The following is a 25005-nucleotide window of genomic DNA, read 5'->3' on the forward strand; positions in this document are numbered from 1 at the left end:
CTTAAACATTCCTGTTCTAACTTAACTAATGATTTCTAACAGTTATTGTAAAAATGATAGCTATGTTAACAATGCTAACCAGGTTGATAAGCTAACTTAGCTGATGATTTCTAACAATAATGCTAAAAATGTTAACAATGCTAACTATGCTAACAATGCTAACCAAGTTGATTAGCTAACTTAGCTAATGATTTCTATCAGTTATGCTAAAAATGCTAACTATGCTAACAATGCTAACTATGGTAACAATGCTAACCAGGTTGATAAGCTAACTTAGCTAATCATTTTTAGCAGTTATGCTAAAAATGCTAACTATGCTAACAATGCTAACTATGTTAACAATGCTAACTAGGTTGATTAGCTAACTTAGCTAATCATTTCTAGCAGCTATGCTAAAAATGCTAACTATGCTAACTAGCTAACTTGCTACTGAGGACTTCTATTTTGAAACATTTGTTGATAGGGTATCCATGGCTGCCACTATCAGGAATAAAGAAGTTACTATAGTAAAATCATGTTGGTTGCTATGGAAACGGTCATAAACGCTTAATTTTAATGGTTGCTATGTTGGTTGCAGGTACATGGAGGTCTGATGTAGTTGACTGGAGGCATAGTTGAAGATAACTGACAGTTGGAATGGTTGAACAGTTAGATAGTTGAGTAGTTTCAATGGTTAAATGATTTAATAGTGTATTATTGCAGTGAGGACTTTTATTTTGAAACAGTTGTGGAAAGAGAGTTTAACAGGATATGTAGTCTTCACAGAGATTGTATGCTGCCTGAGAGAGAGAGGGCTGCTGCAGGTGGGGCTGGCCACCTGGCATAAGATTCTAATTGCTTAATGATCCGATTGTGATGTCATAGAGGCCAATGTTAAGTCTATGGGGAAATTTTGAATAGTTTTTAATTTATAGTTTAAAAAGTATAAAAGTTACAAAGTTGAAAAATACTTAGCAGCATTCCCCTATTTAAGACCTACGTTGTGACGTTTGAATGAAGTTTCTAAGTTAAACGGTTCAAGCTGAATAGAAAAAATGAATTTGGTAAGCGGAATAATAATAACTAGAAATGCAATTCCAAGGAATTACCAGTGCATGAAAATGCAAAAATAGATAGATAATGTAGATATGGTTACTAAGGTGTAGCTAGGGTAAACATGGTGGTTGCATAGTTTACAGAGAGTTGATAGTGTGAAGGTAGACAGTTTAAAGATGAAACATTCCAGTTCTAACTTAACTAATGATTTCTATTCATGTTAAAATGTTGATTAGCTAACTTAGCTAATGATTTCTAGCAGTTACGCTAAAAATGCTTATTATGCTAGCAATGCTAACTTTACTAACAATGCTAAAGAGGTTGATTAGCTAACTTAACCGATGATTTCTAACAGTAATGCTAAACATGCTAACTATGCTAAATTTGCTAACAATGCTAACCAGGTTGATTAGCTAACTTAGTTGATGATTTTTTGCAGTTATGCTAAAAATGCTAACTATGCTAACCATGCTAACTAGCTAACTTGCTAGTGAGGACTTTTATTTTGAAACATTTGTTGCTAGGGTATCCATGGTGGCCACTATCAGGAAACAAGAAGCTACTGCAGTATAATCATGTTGGTTGCTATGGAAACGGTCATAAACACTTAATTTTAATGGTTGCTATGTTGGTTGCTAGGTACATGGAGGTTTCATGTAGTTGACTGGAGGCATAGTGGATGATAACTGACAGTTGGAATGGTTGAACAGTTCAATAGTTGAGTAGTTTCAGTGGTTAAATGATTTAATAATGTATTATTGCAGTGAGGACCTTTATTTTGAAACAGTTGTGGACAGAGGAAGTAGTGAAACAGGATCTGTAGTCTTAATGAGATTGTATGCTTAAAGCCTGAGACAGAAGGTGCCTCTCATATAGCGTTTACTTGTCCTCTCTCGCTCCTCACTGATCTACATAAAGAATGATGGAGCGGCAACAATGGGATAGTCTAGCCCTTCTTCTATCTTTCTTTATGTAGATCATTGAGGATCGAGGAGCGAGGGAGGACATATAAACGCTGCTTGAGAGGGACCCACAGTAAATACTTTAAAAGTTGTATGTAGATAGTCTAATTAATGTTGATAGACAGAATGTTTAATGGATGTTGATAGGCAGATTGTTTAATAGATATTGATTGACAGTTTAATGGGTGGATGAGTGAATGGTCTGAAGAAGATGAATGGATAGAAGGTTGGATGGAATGTGCCTTATATTCTTGTTAAGAGAGACACTGATACAGCTCTCTGAGAGTAGTTGATACAGGTGTAATCAATTTAACTGGCTAGTCTGAGACAGAGTAAATAATTTAAAAGTTGAATGTAGATAGTCTAATTAATGTTGATAGACAGAGAGTTTAATGGATGTTGATAGACAGATTGTTTAATAGATGTTGATAGACAGTTTAATGGGTGGATGAGTGAATGGTCTGAAGAAGATGAATGGATAGAATGTTGGATGGAATGTGCCTTATATTCTTGTAGAATGGAGAGACACAGCTCTCTACTGAGAGTAGTGGATACAGATACAGGTGTAATCAATTTAACTGGCTAGTCTTAAGAGAGCCAGCCTGAGACAGAGTAGATTGTTTAAAAGTTGAATGTAGAGCGTCTTATTGATGTTGATAGGCAGACTGTTTAGAATGGGTGGATGAGTGAATGGTTTGAAGAAGATGAATGGATATAAAGTTGGATGGAATTAGGAGAACTTATTTTGATACTGTTGTGCGCAGAGGATACAGGGGAACAGAATATGTAGTCTTCAGAGAGATTGTATGGTTAAAGCCAGAGAAACTGACAGTTGGTGCCCAGGTGGCCGGCCACCTGGCCTAAGATTCTAATTGCTGCCGTGATGTCATAATGAGCAATGTTAAGTCTATGGGGGGAATTGTAATAGTTTTTAACTAATAGTTTAAAAAGTATAAAAGTTTCAAAGTTGAAAAATACATCCCTCCAATGTCCTAAGTAAGATCTACGTAACACAGTTTGAATGAAGTTTCTACGTTAAACGGTTCAAGCTGAATTGCGTGCGTTAGAAGAAGAACTAGAAATGCAATTCCAAGGAATTACCAGTGCATGAAAATGCAAAAATAGATAGATAATGTAGATATGGTTACTAAGGTGTAGCTAGGGTAAACATGGTGGTTGCATAGTTTACAGAGAGTTGATAGTGTGAAGGTAGACAGTTTAAAGATGAAACATTCCAGTTCTAACTTAACTAATGATTTCTATTCATGTTAAAATGTTGATTAGCTAACTTAGCTAATGATTTCTAGCAGTTACGCTAAAAATGCTTATTATGCTAGCAATGCAAACTTTACTAACAATGCTAACCAGGTTGATTAGCTAACTTAACCGATGATTTCTAGCAGTAATGCTAAAAATGCTAACTATGCTAAATTTGCTAACAATGCTAACCAGGTTGATTAGCTAACTTAGTTGATGATTTTTTGCAGTTATGTTAAAAATGCTAACAATGCTAACTATGCTAACCATGCTAACTAGCTAACTTGCTAGTGAGGACTTTTATTTTGAAACATTTGATGCTAGGGTATCCATGGTGGCCACTATCAGGAAACAAGAAGTTACTGCAGTATAATCATGTTGGTTGCTATGGAAACGGTCATAAACACTTAATTTTAATGGTTGCTATGTTGGTTGCTAGGTACATGGAGGTTTTATGTAGTTGACTGGAGGCATAGTGGATGATAACTGACAGTTGGAATGGTTGAACAGTTCAATAGTTGAGTAGTTTCAGTGGTTAAATGATTTAATAATGTATTATTGCAGTGAGGACCTTTATTTTGAAACAGTTGTGGACAGAGGAAGTAGTGAAACAGGATCTGTAGTCTTAATGAGATTGTATGCTTAAAGCCTGAGACAGAAGGTGCCTCTCATATAGCGTTTACGCGTCCTCTCTCGCTCCTCACTGATCTACATAAAGAATGATGGAGCGGCAACAATGGGATAGTCTAGCCCTTCTTCTATCTTTCTTTATGTAGATCATTGAGGATCGAGGAGCGAGGGAGGACATATAAACGCTGCTTGAGAGGGACCCACAGTAAATACTTTAAAAGTTGTATGTAGATAGTCTAATTAATGTTGATAGACAGAATGTTTAATGGATGTTGATAGGCAGATTGTTTAATAGATATTGATTGACAGTTTAATGGGTGGATGAGTGAATGGTCTGAAGAAGATGAATGGATAGAAGGTTGGATGGAGTGTGCCTTATATTCTTGTTAAGAGAGACACTGATACAGCTCTCTGAGAGTAGTTGATACAGGTGTAATCAATTTAACTGGCTAGTCTGAGACAGAGTAAATAATTTAAAAGTTGAATGTAGATAGTCTAATTAATGTTGATAGACAGAGAGTTTAATGGATGTTGATAGACAGATTGTTTAATAGATGTTGATAGACAGTTTAATGGGTGGATGAGTGAATGGTCTGAAGAAGATGAATGGATAGAATGTTGGATGGAATGTGCCTTATATTCTTGTAGAATGGAGAGACACAGCTCTCTACTGAGAGTAGTGGATACAGATACAGGTGTAATCAATTTAACTGGCTAGTCTTAAGAGAGCCAGCCTGAGACAGAGTAGATTGTTTAAAAGTTGAATGTAGGGCGTCTTATTGATGTTGATAGGCAGACTGTTTAGAATGGGTGGATGAGTGAATGGTTTGAAGAAGATGAATGGATATAAAGTTGGATGGAATTAGGAGAACTTATTTTGATACTGTTGTGCGCAGAGGATACAGGGGAACAGAATATGTAGTCTTCAGAGAGATTGCATGGTTAAAGCCAGAGAAACTGACAGTTGGTGCCCAGGTGGCCGGCCACCTGGCCTAAGATTCTAATTGCTGCCGTGATGTCACAATGAGCAATGTTAAGTCTATGGGGAAATAGCTCAATGTTAAATCTATGGGGAAATCGTTTTTTAATTCATAGTTTAAAAAGTATAAAAGTTACAAAGTTGAAAAATACAAAGCAGACATGGCATGAGCAAGACCTACGCAACAACGTTTGAATGAAGTTTCTACGTTAAACGGTTAAAGCTGAATTGGCTGCGTTAGAAGAAGAAGTTTAATAAGAAGACTTGGAATAACAGTACAGTGCATTTTCATGCACTGTAATAATAAGAAGTTGAAGTAGAAGACTAGGAAGAACAGTACAGTGCATTTTCATGCACTGTAATAAGAAGAAGACCGAGGAAGAACAGTACAGTGCATTTTCATGCACTGTAATAAGAAGACTTGGAATAACAGTACAGTGCATTTTCATGCACTGTAATAATAAGAAGTAGTAGAAGAAGCCTAGGGATAACAGTACAGTGCATTTTCATGCACTGTAATAAGAAGAAGAAGACCGAGGAAGAACAGTACAGTGCATTTTCATGCACTGTAATGAAGAGAACTCAACAACAGACAAAACAAAGACCATCTCCGTGGATGCCAATGGCAAACCATGTCTTTACTGCAATGGAGAACTTCACAGCCTCACAGTCTGCAACTGTAGAGAGAAGGCTAAGTGTCAAGAATGTTCTCGTTCGCATCCCACCCTGCTTCACATTACATTCAAAGACTCAAAGGGAGGAGCAGCGAAAGAAAGTGATGATCAGCAAGCCGTAACCAATGCTCTTGTTCAAATTTCAGAAATTTGTGGTGCCACTGGGGCCGGTAAAGACGATTGCTTTCTCTCAATCATTCCAGAACTGGTCAAGGCACAGAAAGGAACCAAACTAGTTACAACGTATGCATTTATGGATCCAGAAAGCTCTGCTACCTTTGCTACCGAGTCACTGATAGCAAGCTAACACTAGCAAAGTTGTCAGTCTGTATAGCAATATCCAAATGTGAATGGATCTGTTAGGGCCAATTTATCCCTTTTCGTTTTAGTTTACTTATGTTCGTCTCCCCCTGCTGATTCTGACAACACAAGCCACAACGCACCCGCAGGAAGAACATATAGATTGAAAGGAAGTGTGGTTTAGGCAGGTGCTTCATTAGGAAACGCTAGTCAGCGGGAACGAACAGTTTTTTGACCACGCTATTCCAAGATTTAGAGATTAGATACATTCATATAGGACAAAGCTCTTTCATTTACATTGATATACATTCATACAATATCGTGGATAGTTTTTCAGTTAAAGTTTGGAAGGATAGAGTATCCTATTTAAGTTTAAAGTTTGGATTATTATTTATTTGAACGTGCGTCACAAATCCCCCCGCTTGAGCTGGCGTGGCGGCCTGAACATTGGTGAACCGCGTGCAATCTAGATCCACTGTGGTCGATCTGCAGTGGTGGTGTTTGCTGCATGTCTCTGCATGTGGCTCTGCAAGCTGAAGCTAATCGTCCAAATGGCATTAGTGCCATTTAGCGGTTCAGATCGCTAGTACAGTCTGTTTACAAGCCTGGTTTTTAGTGAAGCTCTGCCAGATCGTTCCCAAGCCCTCCCATGAGCCCTCCACGTTGAAAAAACGTCAATGGCACTAAATGAGTTAATAAATACGTTGCTTCACCTTTCACCTTCACCCTTCATTTGATCTTAGATCATTTCTGAAATGATCATATGTGTGATTCAGAGAAAACAAACATACGCACAAAAAAACATGCATACCGATATGCTACTCTTCCAGGTGTGCCAATTATAAATCACAAATGAACGTCAACTTGTGCAAGCCGGATGGTTTTAGGTCTTTGCCTTGTAAACACCCCCTCATCAATATTATTAGCATATGCTTTCATGAAATCAATGGCTGGGCTGTATCTAAAAATACATATTGAAAACATTGTATAGGCCTAGCCTATGCCATCTGATGTTAACTAGCCTATATTTATGCGCTGCCATTTCTAATAGTTTCCAATTATGATTTTCCAAGCAGTGCTTTCTTGAATGAGATTGTATGCATCCATGTCCATTGACATTCCTTCTGCTTGCAGTAAAGTGGTATGCAATGTGTGGTACATTTAGTAGGTTTATTTTGGTAGTAGAGAATAGTAGGCTACCTTCTGAAGGAAAGACCTCTACATCATAATCCTTTAGGCCTACGTTATGGTACAGGATGTTTCCAATATGACCCAGGGTCATATTGCTGATGTAGCCTAAAACATACTAAATTATAAGTGTGATATGTCATGTAGGCCTAACGTCTCTTTTGGGATAGGCTAGTTTAGGCCATGTTTTTGCTGTATAGTATAGAAGTAGGTCAGCGGTCATTTTCATTACTTCTGCACGTCGAGATTCAAGCTATTACATCTTTGCAATTGTTTTCTTTCACGAATGTCCAGTGCCCTAAATATCTCCCTTTATTGTTTGCTTTAGGCCTACCTTTATCTATCTTTATATTTCAGCCTACGTTATCCAAATGGTCATTATCCAAGTATTGTCATCTGATATTGGGCACTGCCATCAGTCATAGAGCAAACAATTACAGATTATGACAACATTTTCCAGAAAAACTATGGTCTGCATGAAGGGGGATTTCCCCCTCTCCCCCTGCCAATAATTGAACATGGATGTTGTTGAATGTTTGGGCCTCTAACTCCGTTTTAACCCTTTCTGTGTTTACATTGTGCCTCATTTTACAGCCCACCATAATGGTGTTCCAAGCCATTGCGGAGTACAGAACCCGTGCTGGAGCCCAGCCAGGCAAAGACCTTCAGGTTGAAATTAGTGCATCAGGGAGAAGTAAATCAATCACATGGAATTGGGGGACAATAAATGAGTTTCAAACCCGCTCAGATAAGGTGTGTTAACTCCCTGGAGTCTAAATCCCTCCTGGGGATTTGAAAAACTGTTCCAAACACACATCTGAATCTCTGTGTGATTTTGTCCGAGAAACAATAAGTGACACCATTAGGAACCTCGAGTTTCCAAATATATATGCTTTAAAAGAAAATGTATCAATGGTGAAACAATAAAAGAAAATCCTAGGATTTTCAGTCCTCTCGCCTGCAGCACGCCCATTCATAAAGCCCATTCAAGTTCATTTGCATTTGAAAGAGCCACTTGTGAGCTACTTCATTTAGTCTGACTTATTTCCAATTTGTAGTAAAACTACATAACATTTGTTAATGTTCTTCTTACTTTTATTTAGCCAACACCTTTGTTTGCAAGGTGCAAGGTTCAAACTTCAAAAGTCTTGGATAAATATATTTATTGTGTGTTTTTTACAAGGTTTGAGGGCCTTTGAACAGGGTTGCCACGGGTCAGGGATTTCCTGAAATATCATGGAATTTCAGCAGAGGCATTTCCAATTAGGGAAAGTCAGGGAATTTGGTCAATTTGCATGCACAGTCAGGGAATATCAGGGAATTTTATTAACAGTAAATAGCCCAAATCTGCTGTGTATTCTCGTTTCATGTGTGGATGCACCTTTTAATGTTTTTGTTTTTCCTGAAACATTTCCCGCTCTAAAAATGTGCAACATTCTAGAATGCAATAATTTGGCTGGTGGTGTCACTTCAGGCAAACATGCCGGGGAAATGCCGGTTTCGAGGTCATGGAAATTCTGTTTTATGGTCAAGGAAAAAAAACTAATCTAATTGCATTCACTTTACTAACATATCGTTATTGTTGAGGTCTTCTAAAATATAACCATATATGCCACTTTTGCATAGATATTTTTAGTTAAGATGAAAAACTTAAATGTTAATGTGTAGCAGACTGTCTGAAAGGCCCCCGGACCTCCAAGTGTAGTAACACTTTAGAACAACAACAAATTGTACATTAATAATGACATAATATAACAAATAACAAGTTGATGATGATATAGACAAGAAGTCTTGAGTTGCCTTGAGAGCCCTATCGTGATGCAAATTACATGTAAGGGATAATGTATTGTCCGCCGGTAATTATCGGAAAACAAGTCCCGACAGGATGAACAGAACCCTGACGCGCAGCAGACCGATAATTACAATACATTATCCCACTTATTATACTCCTACTTGCCAAAACGAAACAAAAAAAAAAGTAACACAGCTATGACTTGGCTACCGTTCGTGGCTTTGTCGCGGATTGATTGCGAAGGCGTGAATTAAAAGCACAAAACCCGTTGCCATTGCAGTTATTACTTTCTGCAGCACTCTGAAGAGCCGTGTAATATAGTAGCATAACACTGTTGAGTAGCATACCATGTATTTTCAAATGAGTAAATAGCCTACAATAGTTGAAATGGGCACTTTCACATTAATGTTGGTAAACTTGTTCACGTTCTATATTTTGAGCTGTTGCATTTTGATGAATACTGTATGTTTATTGCTGTTATTTTTTATGGGTGTTGTTTGTTGCATCTGCTGTATTATTTTTACAATTTAATTATTAAATTATCTTTTTTTCAACCATAGTTTGCACTCAATGAGGAATTAACCATCAAAGCCACAGGAAATGGCAAAGGGACTATCTTTGTAAGTATTCAATTCGAAAAATCAAAAGCAATATTTTGTATTATACTATTTTCTTGACAGTAATATTATGGTTTGTACTGTAAATCTGAGCCCTAAAATGATAGTTTCATGCAATTTAAAAATGAAAAGTTGCAATCATATGCATGGTAGCTAAAATCATGAATCAGACAGACATAACTGTTTCATGTCAGAGCAAATGTGGCTGTCATGGACAGTTCAAATAGCTTCATATTAGTGATGTGTCGGTAAAATAGTATTTTTTCATGCATTTATTCCTTCAGGTGGAGCACATATATTATGCTGCGCCAACAGAAGATCATATTGAATGTAAAAATTTCTCCCTGAATGTGACCCTGACGAAAAAGGCCAAGGGTAGGGCAAAGTCATCATCCGGTCCTTATGCCATATTTATGTGGCATTATGCTTTGTTTTTAATAATAATAATACAAATAATAACAATTATACTACTACTACTACTACTACTACTACTACTACTACTACTACTACTACTAATAATAATAATAATAATAATAATAATAATAATAATAATAATAATAATAATATATTTCTTTAGTGTGGTGGTCAAGAGGGGACTGTAGTGATTAAGGACCTTGGCTAGCATGCAGAAGCCACACAAGTTGTGTGTTCAATTTGTACTGCTCCAGGAATATTTGCCCCTACAAATTGGTATCTGGAAGTTGCTTTGGATAAAAGTTAGCTAAATGCAAAAATGCAAAAAAAAAAAAAAAAAGCTTAACTCGAAGATCAAATAACTTTCTCTGCATACACAAAAGGCCTATTTCTCTCAAATATTGTTCACAAATCTGTCTAAATCTGTGTTGGTGAGCAGCACGTCTCCTTTGCCAATACAATGCACAATGTACTGTAATGAGATCCTGAGGCCCATTGTTTTGCCATTCATCCATGACCATCACCTCATGTTGCAGCATGATAATGCACGGCCCCATGTTGCAAGGATCTGTAAATAATTTGTGGAAGCTGAAAACATCCCAGTTCTTGCATGGCCAGCATACTCACCGGACATGTCACCCATTGAGCATGTTCGGGATGCTCTGGATCGGCATACAACAGCTTTTTCCAGGTCCTGCCAATATCCAACAACTTTGCACAGCCATTGCAGAGGGATGGACCAACATTCCACAGGCCACAATCAATAGCCAAACGGATCAACTCTATGCGAAGAAGATGTGGTGTATCCATGGCAGTCACGTGACTGCAAAGTATGAATATAGTACAATTTAAAGTGGCCTTTTATTGTGGCCAGCCTAAGGAAAACCTGTGCAATAATCATGCTGTGTAATCGGCATGTTGATATGCCACACCTGTGAGGTGGATGGATTATATTGACAAAAGAGAAGTGCTCACTGACACAGATTTAATCAGATCTGTGAACAATATTTAAAGTTGGGTAATGGGATTCGCAAAACGGCCGGCAGATTTTGAAAATACAAAACTCAAATAGTCCCACCCTTTTTCCTCCAAGCCTGCCCTAACTCCATCCATTCGAAGAACATGGACGCAAATTCTAAAACAATGATGCTTTTTAATACACCAACCACGACCGTTAGATTGACAAACAAGCTGTAAAATGATGCTAGACGATCTTGAATATAATTGGCTTGAGTTTTTCGAGCCGTCCCACTGAGCAAGCAATGTCTATGGACGTCCAAAACAAGTTGATATCACAGTGGTCTGTCCAGACTGTGATCTGGACGTCTATTTTACAGTCAAAATGAGTTGATAAATGACACTGGGACAATAGTCCAGCCTGACCCGGTTCAGGATGTCTATAGACATTAGTTGCAAATAGATGTTCTGCGAAGTCATAATATGGACATCTATTTGACAGCCAGAATTCGTTAATAAATGACATTGGGACAATTATAGTCCAGCCTGACCCCATTCAGGACGTCTATAGACAGCCAAAATTAGTTGCAAATAGACGCTCTGCCATTCTGGCAACTCTGAGGACGTCTTCTGGATGTTTAATAATTAAGTCTTTCAGACGTCTTCAAGCGACACCTATATCACACCCAGAACAACACATCTATTCAACGTCCATGAAATACATCTTAAAAACCTTCATTCTGGCTACTCTGAGGGCGGCTTCTGGATGTTCAATAAAGACGTTTTCAAATGACGCCCGTATCACACCCAAAACAACACATCTACTCAACGTCCAGGAAATACGTCTTAAAAAATATCGTTCTGGCTACTCTGAGGACGTCTTCTGGATGTTCAACAATTCAGTCTTTCAAACGTCTCCTCTTGACATGTATATAACATCCAAAATGACACATCTATACAACGTCCAGAAAAGACGTATTAAAAACGTTCATTCTGGTTTCTCTGAAGACGTATTCTGGAGTACGACGAGCACGTCTTATTGACATATTTTGGAGCACTTTTTGCTCAGTGGGTATCATATGGGCTGTACTTTCATGGGTTTCATCAGGTCCCTTTCCACAGGTGTATTAATCAAGCACTAATCAAGCACCATGGGTGCCTCTCAACATCTCTCCTCGATCCTCGATCCTCGGTCCTCCACACTCGTTCCCACTGATCTATAACTAATACTGGATAGACTATCCCATTGTTGCCATCCCATCATTCTTTATGTGGATCAGTGTGGATGAGGATCAAGGAAGGAAGGGAGGATGTATAAAAGACGAAATGAGAGGCACCCCTTGTAGTCTGCATTAATAATCAAGGTGCTTGATTTTATACACCTTTGGAAAGGCACCTGACGAAACCCATGAATTGTAAGTTATGGTCCTAACTACAGCAGTTACCTTCACATTTTAACACCTACTGTATATACTTATTTATTGAATTTTATTATAATTTATAATAATTAATAACATTACTGTTTTACTCAACCATGCATATCTTCCAGTTGAGGCCGAAGACCGTTATCAAGCCAAAGATACTTATCTACTCACCATTGATCTACAGTAAGTACTATACCTGAAGAGATCTCTGTGTTTTCACTAGCTAAGACAGTACAATGGCAACAAGGTACTTACTCACAGTGTAGGACCGTGTATTAATATCAGATACCGAAGGTGAGAGCTCTACAGATAGCCAGAGTTGATTTTGGGGGGGGGTGCTGTGGTGCATATTACCATATACGGGTCCGAGTGCCCACAGGGACCCAGGTTCGAATCCGGCCTGCGGTCATGTCCCGATCCCACCCCATCTCTCTCTCCCACTTGCATCCTGTCTACCTCTTCACTGTCCTATAACAATAAATACAAAAAGGCCAACAAAAAAAAGAGTCGTTAGATTGGAAAAACTATGGAGCTCTATTAGGATCTAGTTTGTTTAGTACCACAGTCATGGTTTTGTCATAATTCTGCCTGCAGGCACACTAATGCGTGGCCAAACAATTATCGGTAGTTATAAAGCATGTTAATTACAGTGGGTACGGGTTGAGAATGCACCTTCTCCCGCGGGACTCCCGAAGAGATCCCGCAGGCCGTCAAGCCGATTTTTTTCGAGCCTAAGGCAATGTACCCAAACAACCACCAGGTGGCAGAAAGTTTCATCCCGCATTTCAAAATGATGAAGACCGCATATCCGTCAATAGTCGACTCCTTAATCTCATTTAATCATTACAATGAAGGTGATGACTGGCGAAATTATTCAAACAACGTTTCAATGAACCATTGTTGAAATGAATGAAAATGGTTATAGAAAATCGCCTACAGCCTAACGCCGACACAGCTGATTCTTTGATTGATTCAAAGCTGTTTTGATGTAGGGGATGGGTAAACTGGCGCGCTACAAACATGCTACCAATCAAATGTAATATTAGTAGGACTAGCCTACTTAGACACTTTAGTCATAGGCAACGTTGCCATGTTAATTTGGGCTAGAAGTGCTTGCTTGTGGTGGCGCTCCTGTCCGCTGCTTCTCCCGAATTGTGTGGCAAATTTGTCAGCAATCAGCTTAAATGTCATATCATATTTATTTCTCTTTGTCGCCATGGTATTGGGGGAAACGCGGAGAAACGAGATGGTCAGTCCTCGTATTTTTTCTTCGCGTTTCGTTATAAGAAATATATAAGTAATAGTTAGTCTTCTTCCGTATTGAACAGATAGGCTACGGGACGCTCTTTGTTCCGTATTTTAAGGAACTACTCAATGCACACACACTACAATGAAAAACACACAAAGAAATCACTAAACATATAGCCTACAACCTAATGACACTTTAATGCAGCGTTTCTCAAACTATGGGCCGCGAAACGTGGAGACTGCTGCTGGTACGCGAGACATGGGGTGAAATTAGGTCCGGTGATCTGATAATTTGCTGCGCAATTGACCAAGCAACCGCGGACCGACAGAAAAAGAAAGCAAACGTTGCGGCGGAAATGCTTCCTAATTTGATGTGTTTAAACATAGAGACATACAATTAGGTGTGTCTGTTATTATGATAATTTTCGAGCATAACTGCTTGTCCATAGCTCAGTGACAGGTGTTAATAGCCTTGCCATAAGCACTGCTGCAGGTGCTTCTTTTATTATGCGGTCCGTTAGAGCATATAAGCGCTTACTCATATAGACTATAGCCTAACTCAGGGACAGGTGCAAAACCACCAACTGGGATGGATCGAAGGGCAAGCAAGCACTGCCACACAACGTGAAGGCCTTTGTGTTGTCAACACTAAACAGAAAGTTTCCTACGATGGGGAGAAGTGGCCGCAAGGACTGCATCGATAAGATCAACGAATACAGTAATGTTTTACAACCCAGCTGGTATCCGCTGTTCATTCCGACATATCCCCACTCGGCGGTAGGCCTAGGCCTATTTAACTTTTTTTTTTCAAACAACGTGCCATTCCGACATGAGGTCATTAATAGGCTATTAATGTCATAACTATTAGGCTATCATTAGGCTTACTATGCATGGCTGTAGGCAGCTATGAGGCCACTGAGATCTGGACCTCATCGGTTTTGTGAAAGCCGATTGGAAATACTTAAGTTTAGAGCGAACGTTTCAACTATGTTTGCCATGGTAGACAAAAACACTCCAATAAAACAATAGCCTAAAAAATAACTGCATGCGTAATGGACACGGCTCTATATCCTAAATAATTTTCGAGGTTCGCCATTTGGTAATATGACCTATCCTTACTGACAATAATTTAGATTGAGCACAACTAAAGTTGCACGAAGGCAAAATACAGTCCTAAAAGCCTATTCTATATAGCCTGGCCAATATTGTAGATGTGCAAAAGCAGCATTTGCGTGCGTGCTTGCCGGTGAGGTGTAGCCTACAAAAATGAGCATAACATCTGATTATTAAAGTATGGCTATAGGATATAGGCTAGAGAAGAGTTGGTTTAAAATTCAAGTGTAGTAAAAAAGTTTGTGCACATCGGTCCGTGTAACGCTTTGCAGTGCTTTGTTCTATTTGCAGAATTCACATGAAAATATGGAAAATGGGTTCAAAACTTTCATTATCCATTTGTCAGACTACTCAGCAAATGGACAATTGATGCTATATTTTAACTTTCGAGTGTGGTTTTTGAAACGGTAAATAATGAATTTGAAACAAAACTAAAATTGAGTCCATTTTCCAATTTTCCATTTTTCCATTTCTGCATCGTGGTTGGACTGAACCAAACGCGCCAAGGGATGTATAGGCCTACGTGGCGCCTCTGGCCAGTTGCAGAGATAGGCTATAAATGATACAGATCGAGTTATCAAGTCAAATTCATGCCAAGTGAGCTCGAGACGTAGGCCTATCTAGACCGACTGGAGGCGATTGAGGACCGCTCAACTCCTCATTCCCTCACCTGCGCCCTCGATGGTTAGACTTCACAGTCCTTCAGATAGCCTACAGTAACTTGTCTCATGCACTTGTTGCAATCTCTGCTGATGGTGCTGGTCTGTGTGTGTGTGTGTGTGTGTGTGTGTGTGTGTGTGTGTGTGTGTGTGTGTGTGTGTGTGTGTTGGGGGGGGGTCTATGGTGCGGAGTCGGTGACGCTTTCATGCTGCCTATGCAAGCCTACGATAGCCCTAGGATTTGTTCACGGTTGTTGACGGTTTGAATAAATGTGAGCAACCCTACCCATGAACTAAAACCTCTCCACCAACATGCCTACAGAAGCTGTTAAACAACAAGTTGACAAGAGTAGGCTAAGCCCATTAATAACATCCCATTCTTAACCCAAGCAGACATCGGGTGAAGTGAAACCTCTGGGCCACAACGCAACTCTCCGGTAACCCCCAGCGTTCATGGTTCAGTCCAACCCCAAGCGCAAAAACACGAGGTTAGAATATGAGTCAATGTTTGACTTTCGAACTTCTGAGGAGAAAATCCCAAGTGTACTCAATGCAAAACAATAAAACACACAACAATCATCAATTTACCGAGTAGTCTGAAAAATAAATAATAGACATTTTAAACATTTTTTCATTATTTTCATGTGAAATCTGCAAATAGAACAAAGCACTGCAAAGCGTTACACGGACCCACATCCCCGGTCAAGGTGCAGAACAAGAGTAGGCTAAATCATAAAAAAAATGGAAAAAGGTTCGCACACTTGAAATCCTTCTTTTATAGGATATAGGCTAGAGAAGAGTTGGTTTAAAATTCAAGTGTAGTAAAAAAGTTTGTGCACATCCCCGGTCAAGGTGCAGAACAAGAGTAGGCTAAATCAAAAAAAATGGAAAAAGGTTCGCACACTTGAAATCCTTCTTTTTAGGGCCCGAGCACCGAGGTGCGGCCACTGAAAGTGGCTGCACCGTAGGTGCAAGGCCCTATTGTTTTTGCTCAGATTATTCTTATTAGGGCCCGAGCACCGAGGTGCGGCCGCTGTAGCAGCGGCTGCACCGTAGGTGCAAGGCCCTATTGCTTCTGCTCAGATTATTATTATTATTATTATTAGGGCCCGAGCACCGAGGTGCGGCCACTGAAAGTGGCTGCACCGTAGGTGCAAGGCCCTATTGTTTTTGCTCAGATTATTCTTATTATTATTATTATAGTATAATTATCTTACCAGTAACATTTTTCACCAACTTGGCATGCTCTAAAACTCTTGCAATTTAGCTGGCATATGTAGAATTGCATTTGATACTCAGACACAGAGCTGTGGCCTAGGGTGTGGCTCAGGGACTCTACAGCGCCACCTAGCGCGCCGTCTACTGTGGTTGACACATACATTCACGGAAATGAACCAAATTTGGTGGACATGTGTGTTGTATTATTCTGAACAAGTTTTACATTTAAACTATATAGTGAATGTTAGAAGAATTTGAGTTATGATTATGATTATGATTTTTGCACATCACGTATTTTGAAATACTTCTCCTAGACGGTTTATCGAAATCATGTCATATAAGCACTAAAATGATCTTGAGGGGTTGCCCGAGAGGAATTGCGACCAGATTTTTGAATTTTTGAAGTATATTGAAATGGCGAAGGTTTGAATTATGGCGTTTTATTAAGAAACAGGAAGTTGGTGTTATAGGCAGAAAAAAGGTTATGAATTGGATGTAATTTGGCAGCTACATGTGGAATTGCTTCTGGTAGTCAGAGACAGAGCTCTGGCCTAATGTGTGGCTTTGGGACTCTATAGCGCCACCTAGCAGCACGTTATCTGTTGTGGTTGACACAAACATTCACGAAAATGAACCAAATTTGGTGGACTTCTGTGTTATTGCTATGGCTAGTCAGAGACAGAGCTTTGGCCTAGGGTGTGGCGTAGGGACTCTCTAGCGCCACCTAGTGCGTTGTCTGTTGTGGTTGACACATACATTCACGAAAATGAACCAAATGTGGTGGGCTTGTGTGTTATTGCTATCGGTAGTCAGAGACAGAGCTCTGGCCTAGGGTGTGGCTTAGGAACTCTATAGCGCCACCTAGAGCGTTGTTTGTTGTGGTTGACACAAACATTCACAAAAATTAACCAAATTTGATGGGCTTGTGTGTTATTCCTATTGCTAGTCAGAGACAGAGCTCTGGCCGAGGGTGTGGCTTAGGGACTCTATAGCGCCACCTAGTGTGTTACCTGTTGTGGTTGACATACATTCACGAAAATGAATCAAATTTGGTGAGCTTGTGTGTTATTACTGCTGCAACTCAGAAACAGAGCTCTGGCCTAGGGTGTGGCTTAGGGACTCTATAGCGCCACCTAGCGCATTGTCTGTTGTGGTTGATACATTCACGAAAATTAACCACATTTGGCGGGCATGTGTGTTATTGCTACTGCTAGTCAGGGATAGAGCTCTGGCCTAGGGTGTGGCTTAGGGACTCTATAGCGCCACCTACTACATTGTCCATTATGGTTGACACATTCACGAAAATGAACCACATTTGGTGGGCATGTGTGCTATTGCTACTGCTTGTCAGGGATACAGCTCTGGCCTAGGGTGAGGCTTAGGGACTCTATAGCGCCACCTAGTACATTGTCTATTATTGTTGACACATACATACACGACAATTAGGTACGCTTGTGTGTTATTGCTGCCACTAGTCAGAGACAGAGCTCTGGCCTTGGGTGTGGCTTTGGGACTCTATTGCGCCACCTAGCTTGTTGTCTGTTGTGGTTACACATTGATGAAAATTAACCAAATTTGGTGGGCATGTGTGTTGCTCATGCACATGCCCACCAACAAGTACGTGTTGCTTTGTTAGATTCCGCAAATGTCACGGGTCCGCACCGCAGGTGCTCGGGCCCGCCATCGCCGCTTGCGGCTATATTTAGGGCCCGAGCACCGAGGTGCGGCCACTGAAAGTGGCTGCACCGTAGGTGCAAGGCCCTATTGTTTTTGCTCAGATTATTATTATTATTATTCTTATTATAGTATTTTCCTCTTACCGGACATGTTTTGCCCTTTTTCACCAACTTGGCATGCTCTAAAACTCTTGAAATTTGGCAGCTACCTGTGGAATTGATGCTTCTACTCAAAGACAGAGCTCTGGCCACGGGTGTGGCTCAGGGACTCTATAGCGCCACCTAGCGCGGTTTCTGTTGTGTTTGACACATACATGCACGAAAATGGACCAAATTTGGTGGGCATATGTATTGTATTCATCTGAACAACTTTTACATTGACACTACACAGTGAATCTTACAAGAATTTGAGTTATGATTATGATTATGATTTTTGCACATCACGTATTTTGAAACACTTCTCCTAGACGGTTTATCGAAATCATGTCATATCAGCACTAAAATGATCTTGAGGGGTTGCCCGAGAGGAATTGCGACCAGATTTTTGAATTTCAAAAGTATATCGAAATGGCGAAGGTTTGAATTATGGTGTTTTATTAAGAAACAGGAAGTTGGTGTTATAGGCAGAAAAAAGGTTATGAATTGGATGTAATTTGGCAGCTACATGTGGAATTGCTTCTGCTAGTCAGAGACAGAGCTCTGGCCTAAGGTGTGGCTTTGGGACTCTATAGCGCCACCTAGCAGCACGTTATCTGTTGTGGTTGACACAAACATTCACGAAAATGAACCAAATTTGGTGGACTTTTGTGTTATTGCTATGGATAATCAGAGACAGAACTTTGGCATAGGGTGTGGCGTAGGGACTCTATAGCGCCACCTAGTGCGTTGTCTGTTGTGGTTGACACATACATTCACGAAAATGAACCAAATTTGGTGGACTTGTGTGTTATTGCTATCGGTAGTCAGAGACAGAGCTTTGGCCTAGGGTGTGGCTTAAGGACTCTATAGCGCCACCTAGCGCATTGTCTGTTGTGGTTGACACAAACATTCACGAAAATGAACCAAATTTGGTGTGCTTGTGTGTTATTGCTATCGTTATTCAGAGACAGAGCTCTGGCCGAGGGTGTGGCTTAGGGACTCTATAGCGCCACCTAGTGTGTTACCTGTTGTGGTTGACATACATTCACGAAAATGAATCAAATTTGGTGAGCTTGTTTGTTATTACTGCCGCTAGTCAGAAACAGAGCTCTGGCTTAGGGTGTGGCTTAGGGACTATAGCGCCACCTAGCAGATTGTGTGTTGTTGACGCATACATTCAGGAAAATGAACCAAATTTGGTGGGCATGTGTGTTATTGCTATAGCTATTCAGAGACAGCGCTTTGGCCAAGGGTGTCTTAGAGACTGTATAGCGCCACCTAGCGCATTGTCTGTTGTGGTTGACACACTCATTCACGAAAATGAACCAAATTTGGTGGGCTTGTGCGTTATTGCTATCGATAGTCACAGATAGAGCTCTGGCCTAGGGTGTGGCTTAGGGACTCTATAGCGCCACCTAGCGTGTTGTCTGTTGTGGTTGACACATACATTCAGGAAAATTGACCAAATTTGGTGGGCATGTGTGTTGCTCATGCACATGCCCACCAACACGCACATGTTGCTTTGTTAGATTCCGAAATTTCACAGGTCTCCGCACCGCAGGTGCTCGGGCCCGCCATCGCCGCTTGCGGCTATATTTATTATTATTATTATGTCTGTGGAATCCTCTTACAGGTCATGTTTGGCCTTTTTTCACCAACTTGGCATGCTCTAAAACTCTTGAAATTTGGCAGTAAGATGTGGAATTGGTAACGCTACTCAGAGACAGAGCTCTGGCCAAGGGTGTGGCTCAGGGACTCTATAGCGCCACCTACCGCGCTGTCTGTTGTGGTTGACACGTGCATGCACGAAAATGAACCAAATTTGGTAGGCAGATGTGTTGCATGAATCTGAACAACTTTTACATTTACACTACATAGTGAATCTTAAACAAATTTGAGTTATGATTATGATTATGATTTTTGCACATCATGTATTTTGAAACACTTCTCCTAGACGGTTTATCGAAATCATGTCATATCAGCACTAAAATGATCTTGAGGGGTTGCCCGAGAGGAATTGCGACCAGATTTTTGAATTTCAAAAGTATATCGAAATGGCGAAGGTTTGAATTATGGCGTTTTATTAAGAAACAGGAAGTTGGTGTTATAGGCAGAAAAAGGGCTATGAATTGGATGTAATTTGGCAGCTACATGTGGAATTGCTTCGGCTAGTCAGAGACAGAGCTCTGGCCTAAGGTGTGGCTTTGGGACTCTATAGCGCCACCTAGCAGCACGTTATGTGTTGTGGTTGACACAAACATTCACGAAAATGAACCAAATTTGGTGGACTTGTGTGTTATTGCTATGGCTAGTCAGAGACAGAGCTTTGGCATAGGGTGTGGCGTAGGGACTCTATAGCGCCACCTAGTGCGTTGTCTGTTGTGGTTGACACAAACATTCACGAAAATGAACCAAATTTGGTGGGCTTGTGCATTATTGCTATCGATAGTCAGAGATAGAGCTCTGGCCTAGGGTGTGGCTTAGGGACTCTATAGCGCCACCTAGCGCATTGTCTGTTGTGGTTGACACGTACATTCACCCAAAGGAACCAAATTTGGTGGGCATGTATGTTATTGCTATAGTTATTCAGAGACAGAGCTCTGGCCTCGGGTTTGGCTTAGGGACTCTATAGCGCCACCTAGTGCATTGTCTGTTGTGGTTGACACATACATTCACCAAAATGAACCAAATTTGGTGAGCATATGTGTTATTGCTATAGCTATTCAGAGACAGCGCTCTGGCCAAGGGTGTCTTAGGGACTGTATAACGCCACCTAGCGTGTTGTCTGTTGTGGTTGACACATACATTCAGGAAAATTGACCAAATTTGGTGGGCACATGTGTTATTGCCATCGCTATTCAGAGACAGAGCTCTGGCTGAGGGTGTGGCTTAGGGACTCTATAGCGCCACCTAGCACATTGTCTGTTGTGGTTGACACATACATTGATGAAAATGAACCAAATTTGGTGGGCTTGTGTGTTATTGCTATAGCTAGACAGAGAAAGAGCTCTGGTCTAGGGTGTAGCTTAGGGATTCTATAGCGCCACCTAGTGCATAGTTTGTTGAGGTTGACACATACATTCACGAAAATGAACCAAATTTGGTGGGCTTGTGCGTCATTGCTATCGTTAGTCAGAGACAGAGCTCTGGCATGGTGCGGCTTAGGGACTCTATAGCGCCACATAGCGTGTTGTCTGTTGTGATTGAAACATATATTCACAAAAAATAACCAAATTTAGTGGGCATGTGTGTTGCTCATGCACATGGCCACCAACCCACAAATGTTGCTTTGTTAGATTCCGAAATGTCACACGTCCGCACCGCAGGTGCTCGGGCCCGCCATCGCCGCTTGCGGCTATATTTATTATTATTATTATTATTATTCTTTTTCCGTCTTACCTGTTTTTTTTTTTTCACCAACTTGGCATGCTCTAAAACTCTTGTAATTTGGCAGCCATTTGTAGAATTGCAATCGAAACTCAGAGACAGAGCTTTGGCCTTGGGCGTGGCTCAGGGACTCTATAGCGCCACCTATCACGCTGTCTGTTTTGGTTGACACATGCATTCACGAAAATGGCCCAGATTTGGTGGGCACATGTGTTGTATTAATCTAAACAATTTTTACATTTACACTCTATAGTAAATATTCGAAGAATTTGAGTTATGGTTATGATTATGAATTTTGCACATCATGTATTTTGAAACACTTCTCCTAGACGGTTTATCGAAATCATGTCATATAAGCACTAAAATGATCTTGAGGGGTTGCCCGAGAGGAATTGCGACCAGATTTTTGAATTTCAAAAGTATATCGAAATGGCGAAGGTTTGAATCTAGGTGTCTTATAAAAGAAACAAAAAGTTGGTGTTATAGGCAGAAAACAGTGACTAATTTGGATGAAATTTGATGGAGTATTAGTTAGTGTGTTTGTAGTGACAGTCATATACAAAGTTTTGAATTTGGTGTTGTTTGTGATTTTTGAAAGCGCATTAATGATTGTGGTGGACACAGTTTTAGCTAAAATATTTTGAAGCGAGTTGATGAATAATAATAATCATATCAACCTATGCTGCAATTTCGACGTAAACCACATTAACAGAAAGTGAGTTATTTAGGTTTTCATATGACTATGGTCTCTCCTATCCGCTCCTTGCTGCCCGCGCGTGTTACACACAGAACTACCTAGCTGCTCCCTCACTGTGGCTCACCCACTCTCCACCTCCTTGTCTCTTTCCTTCCCCCCACAGTTATTCACACGTTCCCCTCTCTCCCAGCTGGATGTCTCTCTCTCCTCCCCCGCTCTCCACACAGAGACACAGACACAGACACAGACACACACACACACACACACACACACAGAGTCAAGAATGACAGTGTGATGCAAAGTAAAAGGTAAAAAAAGATCATGTGTATAAAGATTTTATTCAGGTTAAGTCATTTTTGTGATTGAATTGGGGACTGACTGAGTAAGACCCAACTTCTAATCCTCATAAAAATGTGGTGGCTTTGTGTGTTGCCACCTCTAGTCTGAGACAGAGCCCTGGCCTAGCGTGTGGCTTAGGGACTCCTGGTCTCACACACACACACACACACACACACACACACACACACACACACACACACACACACACACACACACACACACACACACACACACACACACACACACACACACACACACACACACACACACACACACACACACACACACACACACACACACACTTGGGGCAGCCGTGGCCTACTGGTTAGGGCTTGGGGCTTGTAACTGGAGGGTTGTCGGTTCGATCCCCGACTAGTCCACAGCTGAAGTGCCCTTGAGCAAGGCACCTAGCCCCTCACTGCTCCCGGAGTGCGCTATTTTTTTGTACTGTATGGCTCCATTTGTCTCTACCCTGTCTGTCTGTCTGTCTGTCTGTCTGTCTGTCTGTCTGTCTGTCTGTCTCTCTCTCTCTCTTTCTCTCTCTCTCTCTCTCTCTCTCTCTCTCTCTCTCTCTCTCTCTCTCCCGCATTTTTCTCCCTCCCCCATTCTTTCCACAAAGACACAAACACACACACACACACACACACACACACACACACACTCTCTCCCTTCCTTGAACCACCTGAAAATGAATGGCCACCTAGCGCATTGTCTGTTGCGGTTGACACACACATTCACGAAAATGAACCAAATTTGGTGGGCTTGTGCGTTATTGCTATCGATAGTCAGAGAAAGAGCTTTGGCCTAAGGTGTGGCTTAGGGACTCTATAGCGCCACTTAGCGTGTTGTCTGTTGTGGTTGACACATACATTCAAGAAAATTGACCAAATTTGGTGGGCATGTGTGTTGCTCATGCACATGCCCACCGACACGCACATGTTGCTTCGTTAGATTCCGAAATGTCACAGGTCTCCGCACCGCAGGTGCTCGGGCCCGCCATCGCCGCTTGCGGCTATATTTAGGGCCCGAGCACCGAGGTGCGGCCGCTGTAGCAGCGGCTGCACCATAGGTGCAAGGCCCTATTGTTTTTGTACAGATTATTAGGGCCCGAGCACCGAGGTGCGGCCACTGAAAGTGGCTGCACCGTAGGTGCAAGGCCCTATTGTTTTTGTACAGATTATTAGGGCCCGAGCACCGAGGTGCGGCCGCTGTAGCAGCGGCTGCACCGTAGGTGCAAGGCCCTATTGCTTCTGCTCAGATTATTATTATTATTATTATTATTATTATTATTATGTCTGTGGAATCCTCTTACAGGTCATGTTTGGCCTTTTTTCACCAACTTGGCATGCTCTAAAACTCTTGAAATTTGGCAGTAAGATGTGGAATTGGTAACGCTACTCAGAGACAGAGCTCTGGCCAAGGGTGTGGCTCAGGGACTCTATAGCGCCACCTACCGCGCTGTCTGTTGTGGTTGACACGTGCATGCACGAAAATGAACCAAATTTGGTAGGCAGATGTGTTGCATGAATCTGAACAACTTTTACATTTACACTACATAGTGAATCTTAAACAAATTTGAGTTATGATTATGATTATGATTTTTGCACATCATGTATTTTGAAACACTTCTCCTAGACGGTTTATCGAAATCATGTCATATCAGCACTAAAATGATCTTGAGGGGTTGCCCGAGAGGAATTGCGACCAGATTTTTGAATTTCAAAAGTATATCGAAATGGCGAAGGTTTGAATTATGGCGTTTTATTAAGAAACAGGAAGTTGGTGTTATAGGCAGAAAAAAGGCTATGAATTGGATGTAATTTGGCAGCTACATGTGGAATTGCTTCTGCTAGTCAGAGACAGAGCTCTGGCCTAAGGTGTGGCTTTGGGACTCTATAGCGCCACCTAGCAGCACGTTATCTGTTGTGGTTGACACAAACATTCACGAAAATGAACCAAATTTGGTGGTATTGTGTGTTATTGCTATGGCTAGTCAGAGACAGAGCTTTGGCATAGGGTGTGGCGTAGGGACTCTATAGCGCCACCTAGTGCGTTGTCTGTTGTGGTTGACACAAACATTCACGAAAATGAACCAAATTTGGTGGGCTTGTGCGTTATTGCTATCGATAGTCAGAGATAGAGCTCTGGCCTAGGGTGTGGCTTAGGGACTCTATAGCGCCACCTAGCGCATTGTCTGTTGTGGTTGACACGTACATTCACCCAAAGGAACCAAATTTGGTGGGCATGTATGTTATTGCTATAGTTATTCAGAGACAGAGCTCTGGCCTCGGGTTTGGCTTA

General features: G+C 41.0%; 1 pseudogene; it reads left to right on the forward strand.

Annotated features, from left to right (window-relative positions):
• The window catches only part of LOC134077188 (uncharacterized), a 69545-nt pseudogene that overhangs the window by 22066 nt on the left and 22474 nt on the right, over positions 1-25005 (forward strand).

The sequence above is a fragment of the Sardina pilchardus genome, chromosome 1 (assembly GCF_963854185.1).
Source record: "Sardina pilchardus chromosome 1, fSarPil1.1, whole genome shotgun sequence".
Taxonomy (NCBI): Eukaryota; Metazoa; Chordata; class Actinopteri; order Clupeiformes; family Clupeidae; genus Sardina; species Sardina pilchardus.